Here is a 16,493-nt window from a genome sequence, read left to right as displayed (position 1 = left end):
TTGATTTTTGCACTGCCCTTGGTTGCTATAAAGTGTTCGCCAAACCACACATAGAGGGAACAGTCTCTGCAGGAGTGTCTTCAATTCAGATACTGGACACATGTTCAGGAGTCCCCAGACACCCTCACTTCAGATGAGCAGGCCACAATTAAGGGACTCCGTTACTTATAAGGATTTTCTAGAATGACTCAAAGCAAAGGAATTCCCTCAGGTTCAATAATTCACCAGAATGAGCCACAGAACTTAAGACAGTGTTAGACTTATGATTACACTTGGCTATAGCAAAAGAATACAAAATAGGACTGGTCAAAAGAAGATACACATGGTGAAATATCTGAAATATCACGTAGGTAAATCTTCTTGTGTTTCTCTACCAATGAGGTTTAAATCCATTACCTCATTCTGGCCACAATGTGAGACAACAGTCAGAGTCTTCCTTGCAAGACTCTGTGGTACTCTGATGTAGCACACCTGAATTTTAGTGTCCAGAGATTTTACTGAGGCTTCATTTCATTGGTGGAATACACTGAATCATTTCCCATTTGGTTGAACTCACTCTCTAGCCTTCCTCCCCAGACACTGGGCCGCCTTCAGTTCCCCTAAGGCACCAACCCTTCACATACATGCTTGGTCTCTTTGGCACAACCCATTGCCATCTTCAGTCATCTCATCAGCATAAACCATCAGGTATGGTCGGTCCATGGAGTCCCCCACAAAAACCAATCAGTTCTCTCACTAGCTAAATTTCAAGGGCTTAAGGGTTACCTCCCAGGACCTGGGGAAAAGGCCATATCTCTGTGTAAATAATGACAAATTCTTTCCACACATCTGCTCTTCCCCAGGTGTTGAGTCCAGGAGTGCTACCTGGTAACCTTCCTGCATGTTCATCACTGTCTCTGAGTCTCTTTGTGAGGAAGCCAGCTTGGGATAACTACTTACTAATAAGATTACTTTGGGATGATTTTAACACAGTTCCAAGGTAGTTTTCTTAAATAGTCAGCAATGCTTTATAAGTTACAATTCCAGTGCTTGCCTCATAGGTCCCCATAGAAAATCATAATCAATCTAGAAATCCAATTTCAGAAATACTTGATATAAAGGGAGAATACAGTTTGAGATAATAACATCTGCATGAGCATTATACTTCAAAAATATTTATTTAAAATATTAAGCCTTAGAGTATAAATATAATGTGAGTTAAGGATGATAATTTATTTTGCCTGTGTCATCTTCTTGAAATTTTCAGAGGCCCTAAGTTCCAATCAGAGGCACCCACTGGCCATGCTTTTTGTTCCAAGTTTTGTCAGGTTCACCTGATTCCTGTTGTTTAGGTTCAGAAGGCACTGAGAATATGACAGTGTCTAATACTAAGGATATTGCTGTCCTCTTGGTAAAAGGTATCAGATGACTGAGAAATGTACCAAATCTTGTCTATTAGAACATGGAGGTGCAGAGACAGGTGACTTCAAGGAGTAGAAGGGCCTTTAACTGCAAGCTGGGTGACATCCCACTTAATGTTCTTCCTGTTCCCTCTCTCAAAATTTGTGAGAGTTTAGCTGTTCCAATTTGCTGGTGATTTATTTTCCTGCTCTTGCAAAAGTGTCCTAAAAGGCTTCTGAATGTTCAGTTTCTTCCCTTTTACATGGAAGCCAGTTTTTGTTTTTTTGTTTTAGGTGTAATCAAAACTCATTGCCAAGGTCTATAAACCCTTATTTATTTATTTTTAATTTTAATTTTTTAAATATAATTTTATTTAGTTTTTATTTTTATTTTTATTTTATTTAGTTATTTTTCAAGTACAGTTTTTTGTCTATTTCTCCCAGCCCAGCCGCACCCCCGCCCTGTGTTCCCGCCTCCCTCCCATTTCCACCCCCCTTAGTTCTCGTCCCTGTGTCCTTCATATTTGTTCCTCCAAATCCCTCCCCCTTTTCCCCCTTAAATTCCCTTCCCTCTTCCCTCTGGTCACTGTCCCCTTGTCCTCTATTTCAGTGTCTGTTTTTATTCTGTTTGCTTGTTTGTTTTGTTGTTTAGCTTCCTGTTAAAGGTGAGATCATATGATGTTTGTCTTTCAACACCTGGCCTATTTCACACAGCATAATGCTTTCCAGTTCCATCCACGTTGTTGCAAAAGGTAGTAGCTCCTTTCTCTCTGCTGCATAGAATTCCATTGTGTATATGTACCACAATTTTTTGATCCATTCATTTACTGATGGGCACCTAGGTTGCTTCCAACTCTTGGATATTGTAAATTGCGCTGCTATGAACACTGTGGTGCATAGGTTCTTTGAAATTGATGTTTTAGGATGCTTGGGATATAATCCTAGCAGTGGAAGTGCTGGGTCAAAAGGCAGGTCAATTTTCATTTTTCTGAGAAAATTCCATACTGTTTTCCGTAATGGTTGTACCAGTCTGCAATCCCACCAACAGTGAACTAAGGACCCTTTTTCCCCACACCCTCTCCAACATTTGTTGTTTGTTGCTTTGTTTATGATAGCCATCCTGACTGGTGTAAAGTGGTATCTCATTGTGGTTTTAATTTGCATCTCTCTGATAGCTAACGATATTGAGCATCTCTTCATGTGTCTCTGGATATTCTGTATGTCCTCCTTGGAGAAGTGTCTGTTCAAGTCCTTTTCCCATTTTTTAATTGGGTTAGATGTCTTCTTAGAGTGGGGTCTTGTAAGTTCTTTATATATTTTGGAGATTAAACCTTTGTCTGAGGTATCATTGGCAAATATGTTTTCCCATACAGTTGGTTGTCTTTTTAATTCAATACTGTTTTCTTTAGCCAGGCAGAAGCTTTTTATTTTGATGAGATCCCATTTGACTATTCTTTCCTTTATGTCCCTTGCTCTAGGGGACATATCAGTAAAAATGTTGCTGCGTGAAATATCTGAGATTTCCCTGCCTATGTACTCCTCTACAAATTTAATGGTATCATAGCTTATATTTAAGTCTTTTATCCACCTTGAATTTATTTTTTGTGTGGTGTAAGTTGATAATCGAATTTCACTGTTTTGCATGTAGCTGTCCAGTTCTCCCAATACTATTTGTTGAAGAGACTATTTTTACTCCATTTTGTGTTGCTGCCCCCTTTGTCAAATATTAATTGACTCTTGAGACTTGGGTTTATTTCTGGGCTTTCTGTTCTGTTCCATTGGTTTATGTGCATGTTTTGATGCCAGTACCAGGCTGTTTTGATTATAGTGGCCTTGTAATACAGTGTGGTATCAGGAATTGTGATCCCTCCTATTTTGCTCTTCTTTCTGAAAATTGTGGCTGCTATTTGGGGTCATTTATGGTTCCATATAAATTTTTGAAGTGTTTGTTCTATGTCTCTGAAATATGCCATCTGTACTTTAATAGGTATTGCATTGAATCTCTAGATTGCTTTGGGTAGTATGAAAATTTTGACGATATTAATTCTTGCAATCCATGAACATGGTATATGTTTCCATTTGTTTGTGTCTTCCTTCATTTCTTTCTTCAGTGTTGTATAGTTTTGTGCATACAGGTCTTTCACCTCATTGGTTAGGTTTATTTCTAAGTATTTTATTTTTCTTTTTGCTATATGGGATGGTATTTTTATCTTGATTACTGCTTCTGCTTGTTTCATGGTTGGTATACAAGAACATCTTTGATTTCTGGATATTGACTTTGTATTCTGCTGTTTTGCCAATTCATTTATTAGGTTGAGCAGTTTTTGAGTGGAGTCTATAGAATTTTTCATGTACACTATCATTCACTATCATTTCAGCTGCAAACAGTGACAGTTTTGTTTCCTCCTTTCTGATTTGGATGCCTTTTATTTTCTTTTCTTGTCTGATCTCTATGGCTAAATCTTCCAATACCATATTAAATAGAAGTCATGAAAGTGAACAACCTTGTCTTGCTCCTGATCATAGTGGAAAAGCTTTGAGTTTTTGCTCATTGAGTATGATGGTGGTTGTAGGTCTCTCATATATGGCCTTTATTATGTTGAGGAACGCTCCGTCTATTCCCACTTTGCTGGGTGTTTTTATCATTACTGGGTGCAGTACCTTATCAAATGCTTTTTCAGCATCTATTGATATGATCATGTGATTTTTGTCTTTGCTTTTGTTTATGTGATGTATTACATTTACTGATTTGAGAATATTGAACCATCCTTGCATCCCTGGGATGAATCCCACTTGGTAATGATGTACACTTGTTTTAATTATTCAACACTCTCTTCTTTTTCAAACTGTGCCCCATCTGCATAGTACCACAGAATAAAACAAGTGACTTCCAGTTCTTCCTCCTGGGACTGTCAGATGATCCAGAGCTGCAGCCTCTTCTGTTTGGGCTGTTCCTGGCCATGTACTTGGTGACCATGCTGGGAAATCTGCTCATCATTTTGGCTGTCAGATCTGACTCCTACCTTCATACACTTACATACTTCTTCCTTTCCAATTTGTCCCTGGCTAACTCAGGTCACGGTTTTTTCTCTATTTGGAAGTTTGGAGAGTCTACTACTGGCTGTGATGGCCTATGACCACTTGGTGGCCATTTGTTAGCCTCTACACTACCTGGTCATCATGAAGCCCTGCCTCTGTGGCTTGTGTGTTCTGCTGTCACTTTTAATCAGCCTTTTGGTCTCCCTGCTGCACTACTTGATGGTGTCATGACTTACCTTCTGTGCATATGTGGAAATTCTTCATTTCTTTTGTGATGCTTCTCAACTTCTCAACCTTGACTGTTCTGACACCTCCACCAATAATATATTGACATATTTTATTGGGGTCATCATCAGTGGTGTTCCACTTTCAGCGATCCTTTTTTCATATACATGAATTGTTTCCTCCATTTTGAGAGTCCCATCATCAGGGGGGAAGTATAGGGCCTTCTCTACCTGTGGCTCTCATCTGTCAGTTGTTTGTTTATTTTATGGAACAGGCATTGGTGTGTACCTCAGTTCCACCGTGTCATCCTCCCTGAGGAAGGGTGCAGTAGCCTCAGTGATGTACACTGTTGTCATCCCCATGCTGATCCTTTTTGTCTACAGCCTGAGGAATAGGGACATCAAGAGTGCTCTATGGAGGGTGATCAGAAGAATAGCTTAGTTTTATACGTATGGATCTTTTCGGGCTCATAGACTGCAAATAGTAGCAAAATGAAACATGTGTAACAAGAAACTCTGAACTCGCAGTCTCATGGTGTATTTGTACCCATATGGATCTGCTCTCTCTCTACAGCTTTTCCTCTTACCACAGCTGTAATGGATTCAGAGGTTGTTTGTACTCTGTACTTCAATGAGAGTCCCTCCAGGATTATGCCCAGCCCATTAGTATACTCCTCTCACTTTCCTGTGCATTACCCAGGACTCTTGGTCCTGATTGTTGTGATTGTATCATTATAAAAAATCAAAGTTCTCTCCTGTTTGGTATTTATTCTTTCTATAGTTTTCCTATGCTTCTTCTTTATTTTTCCATATTTTTGCTTCTTCGAGATCATGATCAGATGTTTGAGAAGATAGAGTATTTAATTTCTTTTCCAATTCAAGGTATTTTGAAATTGAGATGGGATGGCATTAATACTGACTTTGTGTAAATGCTTATCAACCGGACATTTGTAGAAAAACTGGGTTGTATGGTTTCCAATATTCTGATAATTCTCTTTCCTATTCCATGTAACACCTCCTCATCAATTTCACAGCCAGACATGAAAGGACAAATAGTGTATAATTTCACTTATGTGAGGCACCTAGAGTAGTGAAATCCATAAGACATAAAGTAGAATATTGGTTGTTAGGGGACAGGAGAGGAGGAAACAGGGAGGTAACATTTAATTGGGAAATAACGAGTTTCATGTTTGCAAGATGAAAAGGCTTGTGGAGATGGATGGTGATGGTGGTGGTACAGCAATGTGAATGTACTTAATGTCACTGAACAGGACACTTAAAATGGTTAAGATGGGAAATTTTCCATTAGATTATTTTACTATGTAAATAATGATGTCTTACTAGAGATGAGGGACACGTTGCTCCAAATGCCGAATTTACCACTCAGCCCTCAGCATCAGCTTTCACAGGGTCCTGCCTCAACTGCAGAGAGGCACCATAACCAAAGTCATGCCCCTTCTGCAGCTGCCCACATCCCATGATATTTGGCTTCTTGGCACTGTTTCCAGCCAACTACAAAGATTCATCCTGGATCCAGAGCTCCCTGGTGATTTTAGGAGGCCTTTGATGGGCTTCAACTTGGCTTGATTTTTGCACTGTCCTTGGTTGCTACAAAGTGTTTGCCAAACCACACAGTGAGGGAACAGTCTATGCAGGACTGTCTTTACTTAACATACCAGCCACACATTCAGGAGTCCCCAGATCACCTTCACTTAAATTAGCTGGCCACAGTAAAGAGACTCTCTTACTTTCAATGATTTTCTAGAATGACTCAAAGCAAGGAAATTCCCTCAGGTTCAATAATTCACCAGAACGAGTCACAGAACTTAAGATAGTGGTAGACTTATGATTACACTTTTCTTATAGCAAAAGAATACAAACAGGACTAGTTAAAGAACACCCTGGCTGGTGTATCTCAGTGGATTGAGCCTGAGCCTGTGAACCAGATGATCATGGTTTGATTCCCAGTCAGGGCACATGCCTGGGTTGCAGGCCAGTTCCCAGCAGGTGACACATGAGAGGCAACCATACATTGATATTTCTCTCCCTCTCTCCTTCCCTTCCCCTCTAAAGATAAATAAATAAAATACTTTTTTAAAAAAAGATACACATGGGGAAATATCTGAAAGGTCCCATAGATGAACCTTATTGTTGTCCTCTGCCCAGGAGGTTCACATCCATTACCTCATCCTGACCACAATGTGAGACAACACTCAGAGTCTTGCTAACCAGGTAGCGCACATGAGCTTTAGTGTCCAGAGATTTTACTGAGGCTTCATTTCATTGGTGGGATAAATTGAATGATTTCCCACTTGGTTGAACTCACTCTCCAGCCTTCTTCCCCATTCACTGGGCTGCCTTCAGTTCCCCTGAAGCACCAACACTTCAATACATGCTTGGTCTCTTTGGCACAACCCATTGCCATCTTCAGTCATCTCATTAGCATAAATTATCAAGTATGGTCCATGGAGTCCTCCACAATAACCAATCAGTTCTCTCACTAGCTAAATTTCAAGGGCGTAAGGGTAAACTCCCAGGACCTGCAAAAAGGTCATTTCTCTGTGTAAGTGAGGACAAATTCATTCCCATGCATCTCCTCTTTCCCAGGTGTTGAGTCCAGGAGTGCTACCTGGTAATCTTCCTGCATGTTCATCACTGTCTCTGAGTCTCTTTGTGAGGAAGCCAGCTTGGGATATGTACTTACTAATAAAATTATTTTGGGATAATGTTAAGACAGTTCCAAAGTAGTTGTCTTCAATAGTCAGGAATAATTTATAAATTACAAGCCCAGTGGCTGGCTCAGTGATGGAAAAATTCGAGGAGTAGAGATAAAGAAATATTGGGTCAGTAGGTGAGTCCCCATAGAAAATCTTAATGAATCTAGAAATCCAAACTCAGAAATGCCTGATACAGAGGAAGAACAGATTTAGAGATAATAAAATGTTCATGAGCATTATACTTCAAAAATGTTTATTTTAAAATATTAAACCTTAGAGTGTAAATAAAATATGAGTTAAGGATGATAATTTATTTGGCCTGTGTCATCTTCTTGAGATTTCTAGAGGCCACATAGTCCAATCTGTCCCTCATTTTGTTCCACATTTGGTCTGGTTCCCCAGATTTCAGTTGTTGAGGTTCAGAAGGCATTGAGAACATGAGAGTGTTTAACACTAAGGACATTGCTGTCCTCCTGGGAAGAGGAGGTGTCTGAAGACCTGAGGAACATTCCAAGTCTTGTCCTTAGAACATGGAGATGCACAGATGGGTGACCTCAAACACTGGAAGGACCTTTAATTGCAAGCTGGCTGACATACTACTTAACTCACTTCTTGTTTCCTCTCTCAAAATTCATGAATGTATAGCTGTTCAGATTTTCTGGTGATTTGTATTTTCTACTCTTGCAAGAGTGTCCAAAAAGGCTTATGACTGTTCACTTTCTTTCCTTTTACATGGAAGCCAGTTTTTGTTTTTGTTTTTGTTCTAGGTGTAATCAGAACTCCTTGCTAAGGTATATAAACCCTTCATGGTTTAATGTCTTCTATTCCTTTCAAACTCCATCACTGGTCACTGGTCCATTTAATGGAATTACCCTGGGATCTTATATGTGCTAAATTTCAGGCCCTGCTCAAGACCTGGAGAATCAGAACCTCTGCAGCTGGAACTCATTACAAGTGATTTTGTTGCATGCTCAGTTTGTTTACCCATATGCTTTTTCTTGTTGTTCTTCAACAAACCATGTTCTTTGTAACCTGAAGACCATTAAACTTAATTACCTATGTCTAGAATGATCTTTCTCTTTGTTACTCAAGTCTTCATTTAAATACTGCACTTAAGATGCCTGAACACCCATCTAAATTCTTTTGATATTTTCTTCATCCAGTTAGTCCGCTTTCCTCCTGTATTGTCATTACCTTCGGAGTGAACTCACATGTTTTGAGTATTATAAAAGAAAATATTTGTACCAGGTTGCCTCAACTACTCTGTTCTAAATTAAAGTGATTTGGGTCCTGAAGTAAATAAGTTTTGGTCCTCTTCCAATCCAAAGTTTTTTGTGAAATGTGGTATTTTGGGCATAAACAGGGATGACACTCTTAACTTTCACTGCTATAAAGATTCTTTGGTAGAAATTTGTTATAAAGATATTTTCTTAATAGCTCTTGAATATAGCAAAGAGAAATTACATGAGACATCATCAAACAGGTAGGGAGGAGTTTACTTAAGACTATACAGTGGGGGCAAAGATGATTGCAGTAAGGGAGAGGTTGAACTCAACTCCACTGAAAGAAAAGGCAGGAGGATTTCTAAAATGGTATGATTCTACTTATATAAAATTTCCAGAAGAGGCTTTGGGGGTGCTGCACATGCACAGGCCCACCTCCCCACCCCACATCCACCAGGAAAGAGAATAAGTCTACCAAGACATGATCTGCTTGGGGAGGAAAGGTGGCAAATCTCTCAAAGGAGAAGGGCCAGGAGTCTGTTCCTCAACAGGCTGTTACTAGTTTTCTTTTGCACAGGAGTACAGGGCGTATACGTAAAGCTCATCAATCATTGTCAGGCAGTAATGATCAAACAATAGATAACATTTAAAGAACTATGGGGGCTTATTTTGTGTCAGGGTCAGATAGCTAAAGGGCCATGAAACTTTAGGGAAACAAACTTGTTTTACGCTTGGACTCTTATCATTTAAATTGAGAGTATTAGCAAAGCAGGTTTCACAGGATTTTACACAGTCTTTCTTAGGCCTGATTCCTTCAGGGAACCCGTGCTTTCCAGCACAGGGCCACAACCACCTCCAGTATTGTTTCAGGCTTAAGTCAGGCAAGGGAAGTAAGCCAGTCAAGAGATTAGGAGACTTCTTGCAGACAGAATGAGGATTCAGGCTATGTCAAAGCTGGGTCCATCTCCCCCTTTTTCTATACCACCCCCAATCCTTCTCTGAGGGCCCCCTCATGACCATGCCTGTCTTAGGTCATCACTTCTTTAAGGAATCTTATCCATCATTGGCTAACTGATCATCCATTCAGGGCCAGGCAGGGTGAAGTAAAGGGGGCAGAGGTGGCACCACCGCCAGGGAGATAAGCTTTTTCTCCTTAGTGGCTTAGGGTCTCAAGGTGTCTCACTTAGCCTTAGCCATGGGGGGTTTCAGCTTTTGGATCAAGGCAGGGTGGTTTTCAACAGACACAAATCCATAGAGAGAGAAAGTAGATTAACAGTTGTCTGGGGTAGGGGCAGTGTGGGAATGGGGAAGGACTTTTCATAGGTACATGTTTTTTCAAAAACATTTCTTAATCACAGTTGATATTCAATATTATTTTTATGTTAATTTCAGGTGTACAACATAGTGGTTAGATATTAATATAATTTATGAAGTGATGCCCCCATCCATAATTAATCACCAACAGTTCCTATAATGTTGACTATATTTTCTATATTTCTATGTTTCCAGTGCTATGTTATATCCTCATGACTATTTAGTAGTAACTATGAGCTTGTATTTGTTTTTTAAAATATATTTTATTGAGTATGTCATTACAGTTGTCTCATTTTCCCCCATTTATTCTCCTCTGCCCTGCACCTCTCTCTCACCCACATCCCCCAGCCCCTTAGCTCATGCCCATGGGTTGTACATATAATTCTTTAGCTTCTACATTTCCTATACTATTCTTAACCTCCCCCTATGTATTTTGTACCTACCATTTGTATTTGTTAATTACTTCACCTTTTTCACCCAGTCCTCTAATCATTCTTTTACTTGGAAACAACCTGTTTATTTTCTGTATCTATGAGTTTGCTTTTGTTTTATTTATTCATTTTGTCTTTAGGTACTGAAACAAGAAAAGACACTGGTGTTCAGGCTGCCTGTCTCTACCAAACCCAATAATCAGAGATGCGAATTGAATCTTTATGGCCACTTTATACAGATGGCCAGCACTCTGAGAAGATGAAAGGATGAGAGTTGGATTTGGCACTCACACAGGGTGCTGCTCGGAATGGGGCAGGAAACATGGGTGCACTCATTCACAGCCCACCTACTTTCTCCTCTCTTCACCCCAGGTGTATGAAGTCCTATAACCAGGCACAGAGGGATAGGTCCTATAACCAGGGACAAGGAATAGCATAAAACCATACAGTGATCTCCAGTGTTCTATTTTTTTCTTGTTAGAAGTGTTTTTCTACACTTGCTATTCCGTAATGCCCCTAACTACAATGGAGGCTGTTAGTATTGTCAGTCTTCTTAGGTATAAAAACCAAAGTGGGAGGAGAAAGCAGAGGATAGAAAGGTCCAAAATTCAAGACAAAAAATGAATAAGTCATGGGATGTAATATATGACATGGTAACTATAGTTAATGCTGTATTGAATGTTTGAAAGTTGCCAGGAGGGTATATCTTAAAAGTTCTCATTATGAGAGAGAAATTTCTGTAAGAATGTAAGGTCCAAGATGGTAAATGGACTTATTGGGGAGATCATTTGCAATATATACAAATACTGAATCATTATGTTGTACACCAAAAACTAATATAATGTTGCATGTCAATTATTTCTGAAACAACAAACTCCAAACCGAATATTGTCCCTAGAATGAGACTCTTGTTAATATATATCTTTCCAGACTTATATTTTTCTTAGACTCATCTTGTCAACATCTCCAGAGGGAGAGCCCCAGATTCTGCATTTAAAAGAGAATTGCAATTTAATTTATTTTTACTTTATTTATTTTACTTGTTTGTATTTTTTAATCATAGCTATGTATGTTTATATAGATAAAGTGTTATTTATATGTGCCATTTTAACCATTTTTTAAATTTAATTGTTGTTCAAGTACAGTTTTTCTCTTTTCCTCCCATCCTAGCCCACCCACCAGGTAATCCTTCCCTCCCTCCCATTTCTGCCCAGCTTCGTTATTGTCCATGTGTCTCTTATACAATTTCCTGAAAATTCTTCCTCTTTTCCCCCTGAAATTTCCTTCCCTTTCCTCTCTAGCCACTGTCAGCCTGTTCTCTATTTCAGTTTCTTTGAATATATTTTGCTTGCTTGCTTGTTTTATTGTTTAGCTTCCTGTTAAAGGTGAGATCATATGGTATTTGTCTTTCACTGCCTGGCTTATTTCACTCAGCATAATGCTTTCCAGTTCCATCCATGCTGTTGCAAAGGGTAGGAGCTCCCTCTTTCTTTCTGCTGCATAAAATTTCATTGTGTGTATGTACCATAATTTAAAAATTTTTAAATTTAATTGTTCTTCAAGTACAGTTTTCTGTCTTTAGTCCCATCCCAGCCCACCCACCAGGTGCTCCCCACCTCCCTCCTATTTTCACCCACCTTAGTTGTTGTGCATGTGTCCTTTATACTAGTTCCTGTGAATCCTTTCCCCTTTTCCCCTGAAATTCCCTCCCCTGTCCTCTCTGGTCACTGTCTGCCTGTTGCATAAAATTCCATTGTATATATGTACCAATTTTTTTGATCCATTCATTTACTGATGGGCACCTAGGTTGCTTCCAACTCTTGGGTATTGTAAATTGTGCTACTATGAACATTGGGACGCATAGGTTCTTTTGGATTGGTGTTTCAGTGTTCTTAGGATATACTCCTAACAGTGGAATTGCTGGGTCACAAGGCATATTCATTTTTAGTTTTCTGAGAAAATTCCATACTGTTTTCCATAATGGTTGTACCAGTCTGCAATCCCACCAACGATAGATTAGGGTCCCCTTTTCTCCATAGCCTCTCCAACACTTGATGTTTGTTGCTTTGTTTATGATGGCCATTCTGACCTGTGTGAAGTGGTATCTCATTATGGTTCCAATTTGCATCTCTCTGATAACTAGCGATATTGAGCATCTTTTCATGTGCCTCTGGATCCTCTGTATGTCCTCCTTGGAGAAGTGTCTGTTCAAGTCCTTTGCCAATTTTTTTATTGGATTGCTTGTCTTCTTAAAGTGGAGTTGCGTAAGTTCTTCGTATATTTTGAAATTACATCTTTGTCTGAGGTATCATTGGCAAATATGTTTTTCCATACAGTTGATTCTCTTTTTATCTTAATACTGCTTTCTTTAGCCATGCAGAAGCTTTTTGTTTTGATGAGATCCCATTTGTTTATTCTTTCCTTTATGTCCCTTGCTCTAGGGGACATATCGATAACAATGTTGCTGCATGAAATATCTGAGATTTTCTTGCCAATGTTCTCCTCTAGGATTTTAATGGTGTCACGGCTTATATTTAAGTCTTTTATCCACCTTGAATTTATTTTTGTGTAAGGTGTAAGTTGGTGCTTGAGTTTCATTTTTTTGCATGTAGCTGTCCAGTTCTCTTAACACCATTTGTTGAAGGGACTATTTTTAGTTCATTTTATGTTGCTGCCCCTTTGTCAAATATTAATTGCCTGTAGAGAGTTGGGTTGATTTCTGGGCTCTCTGTTCTGTTCCATTGGTCTATGTGCCTGTTTTTATGCCAGTACGAGGCTGTTTTGATTACAGTGGCCTTGTAATACAGTTTGGTATAAGGTACTGTGATCCCTCCTACTTTGTTCTCCTTTCTCAAAATTGCAGGTGCTATTCAGGGTCATTTATGGTTCCATATATATTTTTGAAGTGTTTTTTCTATGTCTGTGAAGTATGTCATTGGTACTTTAATAGGTATTGCATTGAATCTGTAAATTGTTTGGGTAGTATGGACATTTTGATGATGTTAATTCTTCCAATCCATAAACAAGGTATATGTTTCCATTTGTTTGTGTCTTCCTTGATTTTTTTCTTCAGTGTTGTGTAGTTTTCTGCATACAGGTCTTTTACCTCCTTGGTTAGGTTTATTCCTAGGTATTTTATTTATTTTTTGCTATATTGAATGGGATTTTTTTGATTTCTGCTTCTGCTGTTTCATGGTTGGTATACAAAAATGCCTTTGATTTCTGGATATTGACTTTGTATCCTGCTGTTCTGCCAATTCATTTATTAGGTCGAGCAGTTTTTGGGTGTAGTCTGTAGAATTTTTCATGTACACTATCATTTCAGCTGCAATCAGTGATAGTTTTGTTTCTTCCTTTCTGATTTGGATGCAATTTATTTCCTTTTCTTGTCTGATAGCTGTGGCTTAATTTTCCAATACCATATTAAATAGAAGTCATGAAAGTGGATAACCTTGTCTTGTTCCTGATCTTAGTGGCAAAGCTTTTAGTTTTTGCCCATTGAGTATGATGTTGGCTTTAGGTCTCTCATATATGGCCTTTATTATGTTGAGGAATGCTCCCTGTATTCCCACTTTGCTGAGTGTTTTTTTTTAATTATGAATGGGTGTTGTACCTTATCAAAAGCTTTTTCGGAACCTATTGATATGATCAAGTGGGTTTTTTTTTCTTTTGTGATTTCATGCGTTTTTTTATGTGATGTGTTATGTTTACTGATTTGTGAATATTGTTCCATCCTTGCATCCCTGGGATGAATCCCACTTGGTCATGGTGTATGATCTTTTTAATGTACTGCTGGATGCAGTTTGTCAATATTTTGTTGAGGATTTTAGCATCTATGTTCATGAGCGATATTGACTGGAAGTTTTCTTTCTTTGTTGTGTCTTTATCTGATACTGGAATTAGGATGATGCTGGCTTCATTAAAAGAGTTTGGGAGTCTTCCATCATTTGGGGTTTTTTGAAATAGTCTGTGAAGAATAGGGGTTGGCTCTTCTTTAAATGCTTTGTAGAATTTTCCTGTGAAATCATCTGTTCCAGGGCTTTTGTGCGTTGGAAGATTTTTAATTACTGCTTAAATTTCATCTGCTGTTATTGGTCTTTTCAGGCTTTCTGCTTCTTCTTCATTAAGTTTTGGAAGATTATATTTTTCTAGAAATTTGTCCATTTCCCCTAGGTTTTCAAATTCCTTGGCATGCAGTTCTTCATAGTAATTTCTTACAATCCCTTCTATTTCTGTGGTGTCAGTGGTAATCTCTCCTCTTTCATTTCCGAATGTGTTTATTTGGGTCCTCTCTCTTCTTTTTGTGATGAGCCTGCTTAAAAGCTTGTCTATTTTGTTTATCTTTTCAAAAAACCAGCTCCTGTATTCATTGATCCTTAGAATTGTGCTTCTAGTCTCTATGTCATTTAATTCTGCTCTTGGTTATTTCCATTTTTCTACTTGCTCTGGGATATCTTTGTTGTTGTTCCTTGAGTTCTTGTAGAAATAAGAGTAGGTTGTTTATTTGAAATGTTTCTATCTTTTTTAGATAGATCTGTATTGCTATGAATTTTTCTGTCAGGACTGCCTTCACTTTGTCCCATAAGTGATGGGTTGTTGTGAGTTCATTTTCATTTGTTTCCAGGAACTTTTTGATTTCTTCCATAATTTCATTCTTGACCCATTCATTGTTTAATAGCATGTTATTTAATTTTCATAATTTTGAGTATTTTATGTCTTCTTTCTTGGGGTTGGTTTCCAGTTTTATTCCTTTGTGGTCGGAGAACATGCTTGGGATGATTTCAATTTTCTTAAATTTTTTGAGGGTTGTTTTGTGTCCTATCATGTGGTCTGTCTTTGAAAATGTTCCCTGTGCATTTGAAAAGAATGTGTATTTAGCTTCTTTGGGATGAAGGGCTCTATATATATCAGTTAAGTCTATTTCATCTAGGACATTGTTCAATGCCACTATATCTTTGTTGATATTTTGTTTGGAAGATCTGTCCATTTTTGACAGTGGGGTGTTAAAATCCCCTACTATAATTGTGTTGCTGTCAATATCTTTCTTGAAGTCCTCTAAGATTTTCTTTATATATTCGGGTGCTCCTAGGTTGGGTGCATATATATTTACGATGTTAATGTCTTCTTGGTAGATTCTTCCCTTGAGTATAATGCAGTGACCTTCTGGGTCTCTCTTTATGACCCCTTTTTTTGAAGTCTATTTTGTCTGATATGAGAATTGCTATCCCAACTTTTTTTTCTTGTCCGTTTGCTTGGAAAATTTGTTTCCAGCCTTTCACTTTTAGTTTGTGATGGTCTTTTGTCCTGAGGTGGGTCTCTTGTAGGCAGCATATGTGTGGGTCATGCTTCCTTATCCATTCAGCTATTCTATATCTTTTGATTGGAGCATTTAATCCATTTATGTTTAATGTTATTATTGATAAGTACTTATTCATTGCCATTTTGGTACCTGTGTTTCTCTCTGTCTCTCTTCCTTCCTTTTCTTATAGCAGTCCTTTTAGCATCTCTGGCAGAGCTGTGTTCTTTTAGACTTCATTTGTCTTGGAAGCTGTTTATTTGGCCTTGTATCTTGACTGAGAGCCTTGCTGGGTAAAGTAGCCATTGTTGCAGGCCTCTGGTTCTCATTACTTGGAATATTTCTTGTTATTCTCTTCTTGCTTGGAGCGTTTCCATTGAGAAGTCAGTATTAACCTTATTGGGGCTTCCTTGTTTGTTACTTCCTTTTTCTCCCTTTCTGCCATTAAGATTCTCTCTTTACCTTGGAATTTTGCCATGTTAATGATGATGTGTCTTGAAGTGGGCCTCTTTGGGTTACTCTTGATGGGGACTCTGTGATTCCTGGATTTGTGTGACTTTTTCTCTCATCAAATTTGGGAAGTTTTCCCTCATTACTTTTTCACATAGGTTTTCTATCTCTTGTTCTTGTTCTTCTTCTCCTGATATTCCTGTTATTCGGATGTTATTATGTTTCATATTGTCTTGCATTTCTCTTAATTTCTCTTCATTCTTTCTGAGCCTCTTTTCCTTTTCTTGCTCTTTCTGGGAGATTTTTTTCTGCTTTGTCCTCCAACTCATCGATCCGGTCTTCTGCTTCACCCTGCTTTTGATTCCTTCTACTGTGTTCTTCAGTTTAGAAATTGTATTCTTCATTTTCTCTTGGCCCTTG

At 38.5% G+C, this 16,493-nt stretch overlaps 1 pseudogene; it reads left to right on the top strand.

Moving 5' to 3' along the window:
* The first annotated feature begins 1,351 nt into the window (after positions 1-1,351).
* On the top strand, positions 1,352-5,084 carry LOC128626357 (olfactory receptor 18-like; annotated as a pseudogene).
* Positions 5,085-16,493: the final 11,409 nt, after the last annotated feature.

The sequence above is a fragment of the Artibeus jamaicensis genome, unplaced genomic scaffold (assembly GCF_021234435.1).
Source record: "Artibeus jamaicensis isolate MK-2021 breed Jamaican fruit bat unplaced genomic scaffold, CSHL_Jam_final scaffold_537, whole genome shotgun sequence".
NCBI classification, from domain to species: Eukaryota; Metazoa; Chordata; class Mammalia; order Chiroptera; family Phyllostomidae; genus Artibeus; species Artibeus jamaicensis.
This window is presented reverse-complemented; position numbering and strand designations above follow the sequence as displayed.